Here is a 17,111-nt window from a genome sequence, read left to right as displayed (position 1 = left end):
TCTTTCTAGTTTTATCAGGCAATACAGAACCCTTGTTGCTAGGCCTATCCTTTCTAACCTGTCTTATCCATTTATTCTGTGAACCTACGTTTTGGATTTTCAACCATTTTGGCCTTTACATTTTATGTCCATTAATTTCTTCACCCACCAGGAACATATATCAAGATGTCACAGGCATGTTATCTGTGATTTTTCCATCAATTATGGACAGGAACCTCTTGATTTTCCAAAATCTGCTCCTAGCAGGTGTAGCACAGTCCTAGGAGTGTGCATGTGGAAAATTGGCCTTCTCAGCCATCCATATGGGCCTAACATTCACGGGAGATAGCAGAGTAGACTTCAGTTATGTGCTCCTGTCTTTCTTTGGCTGGACTCCGACCTCTATCATGGTATAGTATGATCACTGGCATGATAACACATTGTCTTGAATACCCTAGGTGATCTTGTGGGAATCAAAATCAGAATTGGCTGGGTTAGGCACTTTAAAAATCAAATAAGATTAAGAAATTCGTCTACCATTAAAAGTCTTTCAAATATCCTGACACATCTTACTTAAATCTGACTACCATAACTCACATCTGTCTGCCACAGTTTAAATCTGTTTTGTACTTTAATGAATGGCTAACCAACCAGGACATGTTTATTTACTTATTCCAATTTGTTCAAATATCCTGATTATTTCTACGACCAATTAACACTAAAATTGCCAATCAAATTGTTCATTTTTTTCAAACTACATTAGACCCCACAACCACAATGACTTGAATTACCTGAAATTCTTTTGCACTACTTTCTAGTTACATTTTCTTTCCTGACACAAGTTGAGACATAGAGCTAAAAAATGTTAACCTAATAATTGGAAAATAAAATTACAACAAAGATAAAAGCACTGAAGTAATCTGTAAAATTTGTCATTTAATAGAAATGTTCATTTAAAAAAAAAACTTACAATTATTATTATTCAAGACAAATCAACAATGAGTTATATATCAGTGAGTATTTGATTAGTGATTGTTTGAAAAGGGGGAATAAAAACATACAAATGATAAAAAGTCAAAGTATTGAAAATAAGAATGCACAGGCTATTGTATCATCAAATCTGGCTGCTTTGTAATCAGAGTTATCTGGACAATATGTTGCAAGTTTTGATATTTTACAGTTTTTTGGCTGCTGGTCAGTCAGTTTGCCAAGGCAATGATTTGAAGGTTTTTGAACATCTGCAATCTATTGCAGTCATTGCTTTAGTAGCTCTGCTTTTGGCTGTCATTTAACTGGTTATCTCAATAGTCTGTATCATTTCTGAAAATAGCATCTACAAGATCAGTGAAATGTTAAGATTTGTACATATGTTTATCTTTAGGCAATATAATATTGAGCTACCTCTAGGCTAGTACTTGGTTGACTTTGGGCTACAAACATATTTTAATTTCTGGCAACCTTGAGTGTGAGCAATAATGCCATCCATGATTTTTCTTATGTTTTAATCCACAAATGCAGTTTTTAATAGTTTTAATGGATCAGGGTGGGGATGGATGAGGTGGTGGAGGGTGGAGGGGGAGAACAGCCTGAATGTTGTTGGTGTCCAGGGGTCCAAGAATTCTTAATGTGGCTCTGGCGGTTTTATACCTTTCTTTTATATTAATTATTGCAATGCTGCCTTTTCAACAACAACAACAACTTACATTTATATAATACCTTTAAGGTAAGAAAACATCCAAAGGCGCTTCACAGGAACATTATAAAACAAAATATGACTCCGAACCACAGAAGGCGATATTAGGTCACTTGACCAAAAGCTTGGTCAATGAGGTAGGTTTGAAGGAAGAAAGTGAGGAGGAGAGGCAGAGAGATGTGGGGAGGGTATTCCAGAGCTTAGGGCCTACGCAACTGAAGGCATGGCCACCAGTGGAGGAGCAATTAAAATTGGGGATTCTCAATGTTAATTGTCTATTAATTGTTTAATTATGTGCAGATGGAAGGTATTAATTGGGGTCTTAACTTGAGTATACATAAGGAAACACTTACTGAGACTAGTGGAGGTTAGAGTGAGGAGCTACTCGTTTGGAATCCTTTTACTCTGTATAATAAATGTGAAATTGAGTAAAGATAGGCTCCAGCATCATCCTTCCACAACAAGCTTTCTGGAATTTAACACTCAAGAGGCCAGAATTAGAGGAGTGCAGATATCCCAAAGGACTGTGGATCTGGAGGAAATCAGAGAAAGGGAGGGGCATGGAAAATGGACAGATTTGAAAACAAGGATGAGAATTTTAAAATCGAGACACTGTTTGACTGAGAGCCAATGTAGGTCAGTGAGCATGGGGTGATAGGGGAATGAGACTTGGTGCGAGTTAAGACAGGGGCAGCAGAGTTTTGGATGGCCTTCAGTTTATGGAGGATAGAATGTGGGAGACCAGCCAGGAGTGCATTGGAATAGTCATGTCCAGAGGTAATGAAGGCATGAATGAGGATTTCAGTAGCACATAAGCTGAGACAGGGGCAAAGTCAGGCAATGTTATGGAGTTGGAAATAAAATGGTGCGAATATCACGTTGGAAGCTCATCTCGGGGTCAGATGTGACACCAATGTTGCGAATAGACTGACTTAATCTCAGACTGTTGCCAGGGCGAGGGATGGAGTCGGTAGCCAGGGAACGGAGTTTGGAGCAGGAACCGAAAACAATGATTGTACCTGCGCTGATTTGACACCAGCTTAAGTAGGTAGTATTTAACATCATTGTCCCCTAAAATGTAAAGGCCCCCAAACCCTTTGCACATGGCCTCCGCCAGGCAATTGCTGCCCCTGTATGCAATGTAATTACACCAGTGTAATGTGATGTCGAAGAGTCGAAGAGACTTAGTAGTTGGCAGGAAAAAAGACAGAGGCGCAAGGGGAGAGCCAACTGTGCAACAGCCCCGACAAACAAATTTCTCTGCAGCACCTGTGGAAGAGCCTGTCACTCTAGAATTGGCCTTTATAGCCACTCCAGGTGCTGATTCACAAACCACTGACCACCTCCAGGCACGTATCCATTGTCTCTCGAGATAAGGAGGCCCAAAAGAAAATGTGATGTAATTAACTTTACATGAACTTGTCCCAGTAGGACAAGAGGCAGTATTTTGAAAAATCAGTAGTGACAGCTGGTAAGATTTATGATTTCCTTTCTCCAAGCATTCCTTTTTGAAAGTATTGTTTCATTTTCTTCATGTGTAGCTTTATAAATAATTATATACCTTTTTTGAATCCCTTTTAAAGTGATGGTACTCTTCAACTTTGCAAACAACATGGAAATTACAGGGTCAAGTATCTTACTGGAGCCATGGATATCACTGTATAAAAACACCTGCACATATATTGATGTAGCTTTACTCATTTATAACAATACTACTAGCAAATAGTTATTTTCTTGGTTATTTTGTATATTCTTTCAGCTGTCCAAGTAGTTTTTAAAAAAATATTAGCTATTTTGACAATGAGCATCATGCAACTTGCTAAACTTACTGTATATATTATAGAGTAAATGTTACAAATGTATGCACCCAGCATGGAACCTCATTCACATTGAGCATCAATCAGGAAATCAATATACATTAAATCCACAGCTGGTGAGTTGAGGTTAGAGTACTTCTAATGCATACCATGTAAGGAAGGATTTGAAGTTATATAGTATCTTTTGTGTACTGAAAACATCCTAAAGCACTTCACAGACAATGAATTACTTTTTGATGTATAGTCATGGTTGTTATCTAATTAACTATGGTATCCAGTTTTCACACAGCAAGGTCCCACATACAGCAATAAGATAAATGACCAGTTAATTTGTATTGGTGGTGGTTGAAGGATTAACGTGGGGCAGGGCAAGTTCCGTGCTCTTCTCCAAGTCATGTCATGGGAACTTTTACGTCCACCTGAACTGACACTCATCTACATTTGAAAGACGGCACCGACAACAATGTAGCTTTGTCTCAGTACTGCACTGGTGTCGCCCCAGAGTGTGCGCTCAAGTTCGAGAGTAGGATTTAAACCCACAACATTTTGACTCAGAGGCACGACAGCTACTACTGAGGCAAATTGGCAGTATGGGTAGACAATTTTAACTCATTTGTCTAAGGAAAAATTATAATCCACATCCCATCAAATTACCCAACGGAGCTATGAATGATTTTTTATTTACCTTCATTACTCTACCTGCATGACGAAGCTCTTACTGACATGTATCCAAAGTTGCTCATTTTTAACTGATGTCCCTTGTTCCATTGCCCTATCTGGCCTTCAAATAGTGCTCTGGCTTTGTCATATCTGAATCATTTAATATTACATAGGATTACATATAATATACAGCACAGAACAGGCCATTCAGCACAACTAGTTTGTGTTGGTGTTTATACTCCACACAAGCCCCCTTCCATTTCTCCTCATCTCAGCCTTTCAGCTTATTTTATGCATCAATTCTCAATTGCTTCCTTTCAAGGCTAAAGTCTACCTATATTGTCAGTTTTTCCAGTATTTCCTGATAACTCAATTCTCTGTCCCAAGGATCAAGCTTATTGCTCTTAGCTGCCAAGACTGGAAGCAGTACCCAAGGTGTGGGTCTGACCAACACACTAAGCACATCGTCCGCTGATGTCATACTGTAATAATTTAACGGAAAATTGTCTACTCTCTAAAATTTGAAGATTCTTAATTTGAATTATCTGTTAATTTGTATTGAAATGGTGCCAAAAACCTCTGTGCTGTTTGTCTAAATTGTTTAATCAAGTTAGTAGATAAATTGAATTACTTTTCCTAGGTAAAAGAGATTTCAAACTGATGGGACTAGATTATAATTCAGCACAGACTGTCATACAAACACACTGGTTCATTGATGTCCTTCAGGGAAGGAAATCTGCTGTCCTTACCTAATTTGGCCTACAAGTGGCTTCAGACCCACAGCAATATGGTGGACTTGGACCTGCCCTCTGAAATGGCCTAGCAAGCCACTCAGTTGTATTAAACTGCTAAAGAAAAGTTGAACAAGAATAAATCTGGATGGACCACTCGGCATCGACCCAGGTATCAAAAGCGAAAAAAGCACACCATACCCAGTCGACCCTGCAAAGTCCTTCTCACTAACATTTGGGGATCTATGCCAAAATTGGGAGTGTTGTCCCATTGACTAGTCAAACGACATGGTCAAATTCACAGAATCATACCTTACAGTCAACATTTCAGACTCCTCCTTTACCATACCTGGGTATGTCCTGTCCCAGTGGACAGACCCACCAGAGGTGACGGCACAGTGGTATATAGTTGGGATGGAGTGACCTTGAGAGTCCTCAACATTGATTTCAGACCCCATGAAACCTCATGGCATCCGATCAAACATGGGGAAGGAAACCTCCTGCTGATTACCACGTAACAACCTCCTTCAGCTGATGAATCAGTACTCCTCCATTTTGAACACCACTTGGAAGATGCACTGAGGGTAGCACGTACTCTGGCTGGGGACTTCAATTTCCATCCAACAGAATGTACTCTGGATGGGGACTTCAATGTCCATCCAAGAGTGGCCCGATAGCACCAGTACTGATTGAGCTGGCTGAATCCTGAAGGACATATCTGCCAGACTGGGTCTGTCGTAGGTGATGAGGGAAAAACCTACTTGACCTCATCCTCACCAATCTACCTGTCGCAGATGCCAGTGTCCATGAGAGTATGGGTAGGAGTGCCCACTACACAGTCTTTGCGGAGACAAAGTTCTGTTTTCACACTGAGGTCATGATACTATTGTGTGGCACTACCACTTTGCTAAATGGAATAGATTCAGAACCGATCTAGTAGCTCAAAACTGGACATCCATGTGCAGCTGTGGACCATCAGCAGAATTGTATTCAGCAATAATCTGTAACCTCATGGCCTGTTATATCCAGAACATTGCCAATACCATCAAGCCGTGGACCAATCCTGGTTCAGTGAGGAGTGTAGGAGAGCATGCCAGGAAGAGCACCAGGCATATCTAAAATGCCAATCTAGTGAAGCTACAATACAGGACTACATGCATGCAAAACAGCAAAAGCAGCATGCTTTAGACCAGGGGTGTCTAACCTTTTTGCGTGAGGGGCTGCATTATAATTTTTGTCTTGCATAGGGGGCCTGTAAGAAAATTTCAGAAAGATAAAGGGATTATAAATTTATTTTACTATTAATCAAAACCACAAGAAAGATGCATTTTTGTGAACAAGCTTTAAATGAGAAGACTAATTTATTAACTTACGTTCTCATCACTATGTTGAACACTGATTTAGTGAGATACCTGGCATTGTTTTTGCTTGCAGAAGTAGTCAATGTCTGCTTGCACGCTTGATGTAGCGATGCAGAGCATTCTGGAAAGATGTCCATTTGTTAGAAATGATCTTGAACCCTCTTTGTGTCTCCATCTGTCTGCGTGTCTCCATCTCTCTGTGTGTCTCCATCTCTCTGTGTGTCTCCATCTCTCTGTGTGTCCCCCTTTCTCTGTCTCCTTCTCTCTCTGTCTATGGGCTGAATTTTACTAGCCCCCTGACATTAGAGGTCATGGCAAGGGGCCTGGAAATTTCTTCCAGGAGAGGCCCGCCACGACCCCCGAAGCTATGAATGCCCTGCCGCAATTTATTGGCGGCGGGTGAGGCCTCAATGCAGCCCTCCTGTTGCTTGGCAGTGGGGCCTTCATTTTAATATGCAAATGATATTACAATTAAAGAAAACCGCTCCAATTGGGTGTGGGAGGGGTTGAGGGTCAAAGGTGCTGAAGTTGTGGGGTGAAAGTTCATCATTTAAAAATCGGTTTTCTTGGGGGATGGGTTATTTTATTTATTGATAACTCAGTGTGGGGGGGAGGCGTTTTGGAAAGGGGATTGAAAGTATCACTGAAATTTTATTTGTCATTTCAGGGCGGCGGCACCTTTAAAAATTTAAATCTACCTGAACGGCTTGAAACTCTTTAAAAATGGAGCTGGCGCCTGTGCGGTGGTGCTGGACGCCGTTGCCGGAAACGAGGTGGCTGCTCCCTCTATGTCATCGGGGACAGCCACTGCGCCGCCTCCATTTAAATGGGCCCTGCGTAAAAATATCACACGGGCTCAGCGATGGCGGATCCGTGTGGGCAAACCACCCATATCAGAGCATGCTGCCATGATTAATGGCATGCTCATAAAATTCAGTCCTCTGTCTCCCCTCTGTCTCTGTGTCCCCCTCTCTCTGTGCCACGCCCCCCCCCCCTCTTCTGTTCTGTACCACCACCCAGCACCACCACCCCCCGCCCCCCACTCCCAGAGCCCGGTTAACCATCACCCTGCTCCCAGGTCAGGGCCTGGGCCCTGCTGCCTCCTCAGGCAGCTCTTCCTTGGTGATGGAAGCGGAGATGAAGAGCCTGGCGCCCGACCCAGACCAGGTCTGTACACAGGCAGAGCAAGTGCTGGGCCTGGAGCCCAAGCTCAAGGCCGGGAAAGCCGCACTGGGAATGGATTTCGAGCAGGAAGTGCTTGCAGACGTGCAGCTCAGCCCGGGCGTGCCATCTTACTAAAGGAGCCAGAACATAAGGGACTGAAGAGTTTCCGTCATCTTGATAAAGGAGGACATGCGCAGTGAGGTATCTCCACCACTTCAGTAAAGGAGCTGCAGTCGTTGTTAGTCACTGAAGGTTTTGGCGGGCTGGACGAAGCCAGTGGCAGATAGACAATGGATATACATCCTTGGTGGGGTGGATTCTGGCCCACGGGCTGTATGTTGGATAACCCTGCTTTACGCAGAGCTAAGTGATCCCACATCCAACAAATCAGATTAAGCTCTGCAGTCCTGCCACATCCACTTGCGAATGATGATGGACAATTCAACAACTAATGGGAGGAGGAGGCTCCACAAACATTCCCATTCTCAATGATGGGGGATCCCAGCATGTCAGTGCAAAATACAAGGGTGAAGCATTTGCAACCATCTTCAGCCAGAAGTGCCGAGTGGATGATCTATCTCAGCCTCCACCTGAGGTTACCAACATCACAGAAGCCAGTCTTCAGTCAATTTGATTCACTCCACGTGATATAGAAACATAGAAAATAAGAGCAAGAGTAGACCATTCGGTCCTTCAAGCCTGCTCTGTCATTCATTAAGACCATCCAACTCAGTAGCCTGTTCCCGCTTTCACCCCATACCCTTTGATCCCTTTAGACCCAAGAGCTATATCTAGCTCCTTCTTGAAAACATACAATGTTTTGGCCTCAACTGCTTTCTGTGGTAGCGAATTTCACAGGCTCACCACTCTCTGGGTGAAGAAATTTTTCCTCATCTCAGTCCTGAAAGGTTTACCTGTATCCTTAGACTATGACCCTTGGTTCTGGACTCCCCCACCATTGGGAACATCCTTCCTGCATCTACCTTGTCAAGAAACGGCTGAAGGCACTGGATACAGAAAAGGCTAAGGGCCCTGACTACATCCTGGCTGTAGTGCTGAAGACTTGTGCTTCATAACTGGCCTTGCCCCTATCTGAGCTGTTCCAGTACAGCTACAACACTGGCATCTATCCGACAATGTGGAAAATTGCCCAGGTATGTTCTGTCCACAAAAAGCAGGACAAATCCAATAATCGCCCCATCAGTCTACTCTCAATCATCAGCAAAGTGATGGAAGGTGTCCTTGATGGTGCTATCAAGCGGCACTTACTCAACAATAACCCGCTGACCGCTGCTCAGTTTGGGTTCTGAAAGGGCCACTTTGCTCCAGACCTCATTCCAGCCTTGGTCCAAACAGGACAAAAGCTGAGTTCCAGAGGTGAGGTGAAAGTGACTGCTCTTGACATCAAGGCAGCTTTTGATTGAGTGTTGCATCAAGGAGTGCTCGTAAAATTGAAGTCAATGGAAAGCAAGGTGAACAATTCTCCACTGGTTGGAGTCATACATGGCACAAAGGAAGATGGTCGTGGTTGTTGGACGCCATTTATATGAATCTCTGTGCATTGCTGCAGGAGTTCTTCAGGGTAGTGTCCTAGCCCCAACCACCTTCAGCTACTTCATCAATGACTTTTCCTCCATCATAAGTTCAGAAGTGGGGATGTTTGCTGATGATTGCACAATGTGCAGTACCATTCAGATACTGAAGCAGTCTGTGCCCGTATGCAGCAAGACCTGGACAACATTTACGCTTTGCCTGATAGTGACAAGTAACATTGGTGCCACACAAGTGCCAGGCAATGACCATCTCTAACAAGAGAGAATCTAACCATCTCCCCCTGATGTTCAATGACATTTCCATTTTTGAATTCCTACCATCAACACCTGGGTTACCATTGACAGGAAACACAACTGGTCTAGCCATACAAATACTGAGGCTAGACGAGCAGATCAGAGGCTCGGAATTCTGCGACAAGTAACTCACTCCTGACTCACCAAAGCCTGTCCACCATCTACATGGCATAAGTCAGGAGTGTGATGTAATACTCTCCACGTGCCCAGATAAGTGCTGCTCCGACAACACTCAAGAAGCTTGACACCATCCAGGACAAAGCAGCTTGCTTGATTATCACCCCATTCACCACTTTAAACATTCACTCCTTCCACCACCGATGGACTGTGGCAGCCAGGTCCCTGTCATCAGGCCCTGACTGCACTATAATCCCAAGGACTGTGTGGGGAAGCTGTCATGTCTTCCTGTCAGCCCAACTTGACGACAAGTGAATCCGGGGCTTGAATAGGCTTCGCGAGGTAAGTTACTTAAAATCAAAAATGTTGTTACCTTGTGGGCCAAGAGGAGCAGGAGTGCTTCTCCGGGCCCTACAAAATAACCTTAGGCCTCCCTTGCCCTGGCCTTCTCTGCCCCTCCCCTTCTTTGTCTGCCTTCCTGATTGCCTTCTTAACTACTTACATGACTGCTGTGAATCATTGTCGGGTCCCTAGTAGCGGTTTCCACTCCCTGCCATGTTTGGGTAGGAGACTGATGTGGACCATGGAGATGAAGACCAGGTGGTCAGTTTCCCTGCTTGCAAAGATGTTAAAAATCTGGCCTTTTGCTCTTCAACCTAATTTTTTTTTGGAAGAAATTTTCAGTTAATCAACTTTTATAGGAATGACATCTATTGAGATGTTTCCAAATTGCCCTCTTTTGATGGGAGGAGACACCTAGTGAGATAATTGTTGCATTGAATATTTGTAACTTGTGTGAAATAGTTCAAGGAAGAAACGTGGGATTGGATTTTATGGCCCCCCACCCCCCCCACCGAGCTGGGATTGGAGGTGGGAGGTCATGGGGTATGATGACAGGTGGTGGGGGGAACAGCAGGCCACCCCATCGCCCAGCGTTCTTCTTTGGTGGGGGGGGGAAGAATAGGTCGACGGGGTGGCCACTGCCTTCCACCCCGCTGTTACCCCCCCCCCCCCCCCCGTGCGGGGAGGACGTCTTGTAAAACGTGGTACTGCCCCCCCCCCCGTGGACGGGTGGTGGTGGGGTCCCTCTATGGGCAATTTGTGGCCCACGGAGGACCCCCACCGGGAACCAATTCACCCCCCTCTGGACAGCCCTCCCCCTAGACCACAAGACCACCCCTCAGTCCTCCCTCACCAGGGCCTTCCAGACTGGCCCCGGCAACCATGCCTCACTTAACCTTTGGTCTGGGGTTCCAGTGCTGGGCCTGGGTCTGAGGCCTCTGCAGTACCGGCAATGGCCACTGCTCCTGGTGGCGCTGATGATACCACTAAGCTGATGACCCAGTGATTGGCTGGCAGCACATGGAGCAGTTCCTGAAATTTGCATTTAAAATCACCGGAGGATCGCTCTGGGTGGCGGGGTGGGGGGGTGGTTGGTATGCGGGGGTTGCAAAAATGCAGAGGCGGAAATTCCCCCCTGCCTTTTCGGCTTGCCATTGGGTGCCCCACCTCCTACACTAAATCCAGCCCGTGGTGGGGAGTTCCCACTGCTAATGCAATGCTGTCTGTGTTTGCTGTCATTTGAAAATGATGAGTATAACACTGAGGTATCAATATGCATATCTCCTCAAACATTGCTGCCCTAGGAAACCCTAAATTGAATTTAAAAAAAATTCAAAATACATTGAATTATTGCTACAGATGGCAAAATAATAAAAAAAAATGATGTGAACATATCAATTCTAATTATTTGGAATGATCATTATGAGCATCTCTGGTTTTTCCAGGCTGTATGAAGTATACATCACAGCTGTGCTCTGGAAATAATGAAATGTCCATCATTTTTCACACTGAAATAGAAAGATTAGGAATAGATTAAAATGTAGGTGTCTGATTCATGTTCTGTTGATATCAAGTAAAGATAATGGGGAAAAAATGTGTTTGTGCATTAATGGAAAAACCCACATGAGTTGCCGGGGTAGCAGCATGGGGCATTGTCTGCCCTTGGGGAATCAATGTAGTCTGCAAAGCAGTGCCACACGAACAAATTCCTCCCCCCAATAAATTACCATTTCGGGTGCAATCGGTCACAAGTTGCGCTCATTTTGGGAAGTGTTTGTTTTCTTGTGTTTCTGTTCAAACTCACTTGCATATTGCTGAACACAAAATCTTCCATGAATCTGTGCATTGGCAATGGTTTTAAACCACAATTTAAAAAAAAAAATTGCTTTAAAAATATTCCATGATATATTTAATTGTGGCAACTTGGTGCAGTTTGATTACTATCTTTGATTAAAAGTGGGTTTATCGCAAAATAGCATTTTTAATATACTGTCAATCCACCACCTGTAAGTAACCTGATTTTAAATGACTGAAAACTATTAAAAAAACATTCAGAACTATTTGTTAGTTATATTGTGGTACAATGTCAGTTTCTTAGTAATTTTTTTTTTAATTCTGAAGGTTTTAAAATGTTACTATTCGTGTCCTTGCGCCCAAATGTTCCAGCTTAATTTTTGCAGCATCCTCAAAGGCTTGCAAGTGAGCACAGTTAGCAGAAACTCCCAATGGTTATTAATTATGGGTACTTGCCAGTTTTTATGAGCTGGGCCAGCATCGAGTGTAATGTTTTTTATACTAGCGCTTAAGATTGTGGAAGCTTGATTTTATGCTGAACATAATTTTCATGTAAAATTCTGCAATCTTTGCACTGATTACACTGATTTTGGGCAAATTGTACTAAAAAAAACAGTGCTATTGGGTGGAGGCGCTATCCCAATAGGATTTAACTGTATGAATGATACTGTACATTGTCTGTAATAATTTACAGTAACATTGTGATATACATTTGTTCTGGAAAAGTTTTGATCTTTTGCCAGAAGAATAAACTCTCTTTTTAATGAAAAATGATAATGTTCCTTTCATTCCAGCACCATTTGTGTGTGAGGGAGAAAATGCATATAGTTTTGTATCGTGCTGAGCATATCACAAGTGAAGCATGTTCAGATAATGTAACTAGACATTTTCATGTATTATTTACATTCTGGATCTTCCTTACAACAGTTTGCTTTCTTATTTACTGAAAGTAAAATTTATAGAGAGGTCACAAAAGATATCAATGATAAACTTGTCAGGTTATGTCACTGTCAATGTTTTTTTAAACTTTTTAATTTCTTAATGTCTTTTATATAGTTTTAAGCCTCAATTTTTGTGCTTGCGGCTGGATCCATCCATAGCAGGCAGGTCTGTGCTGGTCGTGTAAAAGGTGGCTTTGTTGGATTTTGTGAGACCAGCACATATTTTTGTTTAATACACTCCCTACATATGAGAAAGGAATGCAGGGAGTCATGCTAGCAACTTGATTGGGAAAGGTATGACATCTGGTGACTCAGCAGCTCTTAAAGTGCTGCTGCTCACTATTAAAGCAGAGGCTAGTTTTTATTTGCTGAAGCCTGCTAAAGACAAAGAGAAAAATTGCCGCTTGCTGGGGTCAACAATCAATGCGGGGGAGAAGTGTCTGGAGGAAGAGATGTGCAGTAAGTTCCCCCCCCCACCCCTTCTTTAATGACAATACATTGGAGACCCTGTTGCAGGAGGTGTGACAAAGGAAGGCTATTGAAGCAGAAGGTGACAAACCTATGAAAAGTCAAGTGCACGTTCCTTGAACAAGTTAATGCAATTTCCCAGACCACCTTGGCAGTGGATACAAAAGAAGTTTTCAGGCATCGTTGAGCAGGTTATTGCCGAGTAAATGTTGCTTTATAGCACTGTCAGTGACACTTTCCATCACTTTGCTGATGACTGAAAGTAAACTTATGCGATCCTAATTGGCTGGAGTGGATTTGTCCTGCTTTTTGTGAACAGCTCATACCTGGCCTGTTTTTCATTATGTCTGCTAGATCCCAGTGTTGTAGCTGTACTGGAACTTTGCTAGTTCTGGAGTACAAGTCTTTAGCACGACAGCTGAATATTGTCAGGGCACATAGCCTTTTCTGTATCTAGTGCACTCAACCATTTCTTTCTATCACACGGCGTGTGTTGAATTGGCTGCGATGTTGGGGACTTCAGGCGGAGGCTAAGATGGATCATCCACTTGGCACTTCAGCCTGAAGATGGTTGAAAATGCTTCAGCCTTGTCTTTTGCACTCACGTGCTGGACACTTGCCATCGTTGAGGATGGGAATGTTCATGGGACCTCCTCCTCCCATTAGTTGTTTAATTGTCCATCACCATTTGCAATTGGATGTGGCAGGACTGCATAGCTTTGGTCAGATCTGTTGGTTGTGGGATTGCTTAGCTTTGTCTATAGTGTGCTGTTCCTGCTGTTTCGCATATATTTAGTCTTGTGTTGTAGCTTTCCCAGGTTAACACCTCATTTTTATGTATGCCTGGTGCTGCTCCTGGCATGCTCTTCTACAGTGCTCATTGAACCAGGGTTAATCCCCTGGCTTGATGGTAATGGTAGAGTGAGGAATATGTTGGCCGTGAGGTTACGGATTGTGGTGAAATACTGCTGCTGATGGCCTACAGCTGCTCATGGATGTCTAGTTTTGAGCTGCTAGATCTGTTCTGAATCTATCCCATTTAACATGGTGGTAGGACCATGCAACACATTCGTGGGTATCCTCAGTGTGAGGATGGAATTTCATCTCCAGGAATACTGTGTGGTGATCACTCCTACTAATACTGTCATGGACTCCTGAATCTGCAAGAAGTAGATTGGTGAGGACAAGGTCAAATAGGTTTTTCCGTCATGTTGGTTCTCTCACCACCTACTGCAGGCCAAATCTGGCAGCTATATCCTTCAGGACTTGGCCAGCTCGGTCAGTGGTGGTAATGCCAAGCCACACTTGGTGATAGACATTGAATTCTCCCACCCAGAGTACATCTGTGTACCCTTGCTACCCTCAGTGCTTCTTCCAAGTAGTGTTCAACATGGAGGAGTACTGATTCATCAGCTGAGTTAGGGTGGTATGTGGTTCCCAGCAGGAGGTTTCCTCCCCTGTGTTTGACCGGTTGCCATGAGACTTCATGGGGTCCAGTGTCAATGAAAAGGACTTCCAAGCCCACTCCCTCCTGAATATATACCACTGTGCTGCCACCTCGAGTGGGTTTGTCCTGCCATTGGTACAGTACATTCTCAGGGAGGGTGATGAAGGAGCCTAGGATGCTGGCTGAAAGGTATGATTCTGTATCATTATGCCAGACTGTTGCTTGATTAGTCTCTGGGACAGCTCTTCCAATTTTGACACAATTCCCCAAATACCTAGCTCGATGATGGGTTGTCCTTCCAGTTTTATTGTTGTTACAGTTTCTTGTAGCATTTTGTTAACAACAGAATGGCTTGTTAGGCCATTTCAGAGGGCAGCTAAGAATGAACAACATCGCAGTGGGTTGGATTGGCATCCTTCCATCTATGAAAGATGATGGATATACAGCAAACAATCCATTTAGGCAGGGTATCTTCTCCTGGTACACCTTTGCTGATGGCTGTGAAGGCCAATCCTTGAGAAGCAGGTTCTGCCACAAGTGTCACCATGAAACTGCCAAGTGTTAAGACCGAGGCAGAAGGTGTGCACTGTATTTTCTGCTCCCCCTTCTCCATGGGTCACAACATATATTTTAAAAATGTTTACCCAGTTACCGATACTGTCAATCATATACTATCCTCTTTATCCCAGAATAAAATACACCAACCATAAACAACAAAATTATCAGTTTATTATAAAGCAAGACTTATCCAGTAAAGAAGCAACGCATTAACACACAGATTGAAATATGGAAGTTCCTTTTTTAACCCCCCCCCCCCCACACACTCTCTCTCACACACACACACACACACACACACACTGGAAAACATAAAGAAATTCTCTCTGCAGAGGTCTGTTACAAAAAAAGAAGACAAAGAAAGAATACTTTGGCCAAATACTTGCTAATTCTTGAAGAAAAAAAGAGAAGATTTGGAAAGATATCCGTTGTCCCTTTTAGTCTGGCATCTGTGTATACGGTGAGGGTCACTGGGATCTTTTCAGAAACAGTTTGTTCTAGAGATGTCAAGAAACGGTTTGGTAGGCTTTCCAGGAGAAATGCGGAATCAGGGGCTTCCACTATCACACTCTGGTTTTGCAGGGTTTTTTCAAAGACAGGAGGAAAGAAGAGCTGACACAGTGGACCTCTCAGCGTCTCTTAGAGAAGTGCAGGAAAGATGAGCTGGGGGTTTAGTCCTTGGCAAGTTGATCTTCAACTTCTTTCAACACAGTCCATACCCCAACTGAACGAAAACAACATCTCAGAAGCGAAACCCCAAACAGCAGGTCAGAACCTCCTCACCACTATAAATCTTAACATGTCACTTCTCTGTAATCATCTCCCCCAGGTCACCAAGGCTTCTGTTGTTTATTTATTTTAAGGCATGAGACATTCAATAATGGTTGTTTTCAAACACAAGATCTCAGTGTCCTTTCAGTGAATTGTCAACAACAAAACAAAGTCCAGCATCTATGAAATCTTCAGCATTCCAAAATCGAAACCATTTCCACCATTTAAATATGAGTCCTCAAAAAAATTTAACAAAAAATGGAAGCATTTCGTAACACAAGTGATGCTGTGAGTTATTGTTTTTGACATTGGTGCCTGTTGCTAAGCTGCTGCAGCAACCGGTCGTCATGGTAGTGCACACCAGTCCAAAGGATGTGTCGCCATTTCCTTCTTTCACCAGCCTGTGACTCCCAGGTGTGATAGTGACATTTAGGGCCTTCATGTCACGCTTGCAAGCATCCTTAAAGCAGAGCTTTGGGTGCCCCACAGCTACATCACCATAAAGAAGGTTCTTGGGTAAGTGACTGTCTTCCATCTGGGGACGTGTCCGATCCACCAAAGCAGCCTCTGTTTTATTAGTGCCAACACACTTGGGAGCTCTGCCTTTGAGAGGATTTCCGCATTTGTGATTTTGTCCTTCCAGGATATACCCATAATGTGCTGCAGACAGCGAAGATGGAAATTATTGAGCTTCTTTTCCTGGTAGCTGTAAGTCGCCCATGTTTCACAGCCATACAGCAACGTGTTGAGAACACAGGACTTATAAACCATCAGCTTGGTCCTAAGGGTCAGCTTGGTGTTATCACATGCTGTGCATCAAGGGACAGATAGTCACAGTGGACACAAGATAACAGAATTTGCTAACCACTTCCAGTGGGGTGTTATTTAGTGTGATCAGTTGGGGGGGGGAGATGTAACACCTTGTCCCATGACCCTGGTGTTCTTGAAGCTTATAGTCAAGGAGAACAAGTTAAAGGCATGGGAGAGACAGTCCATGAGTCTTTGTAGCTGAGTTTCTGTGTGAGTGACTAGTGCAGCATCATTAGCATAGAGGACTTCTCTGATCAGGATGTGATGTGTTTTTGTCTTCACTTTCAACCTTGATAGATTGTAGAGTTTGCCATCTGACCCAGTGTGCAAGTAGACTCCTTCCATATCTGCAGGGAAGGTGAAGGTCAGGAGCATGGAAAAGAAGATCCCAAACAGTTGTGGGTATGGAGTCACATATAGACCAGACTGGGTAAGGATGTCAAATTTCCTTCTCTAAAGGCCATTGGTGAACCAGATGGGTTTTTACAATAATCATGGTCACCATTACTGATACTAGCTTTTTATTCCAGATTTTAATTTATTTAATTGAATTAAAATTTCCCATTTACTGTGGTGAGATTTGAGCTCATGTCTCCAGTCCATTAGTCCACGCC

The 17,111-nt window shown here is 43.4% G+C and overlaps 1 protein-coding gene across 3 annotated transcripts in view; it reads left to right on the top strand.

Moving 5' to 3' along the window:
• The window catches only part of LOC137384709 (copine-8), a 445,401-nt gene that overhangs the window by 159,590 nt on the left and 268,700 nt on the right, over window positions 1–17,111 (top strand). The window lies entirely within an intron of this gene.

Source organism: Heterodontus francisci, chromosome 27 (genome assembly GCF_036365525.1).
Source record: "Heterodontus francisci isolate sHetFra1 chromosome 27, sHetFra1.hap1, whole genome shotgun sequence".
In the NCBI taxonomy this organism is placed as follows: domain Eukaryota; kingdom Metazoa; phylum Chordata; class Chondrichthyes; order Heterodontiformes; family Heterodontidae; genus Heterodontus; species Heterodontus francisci.
This window is presented reverse-complemented; position numbering and strand designations above follow the sequence as displayed.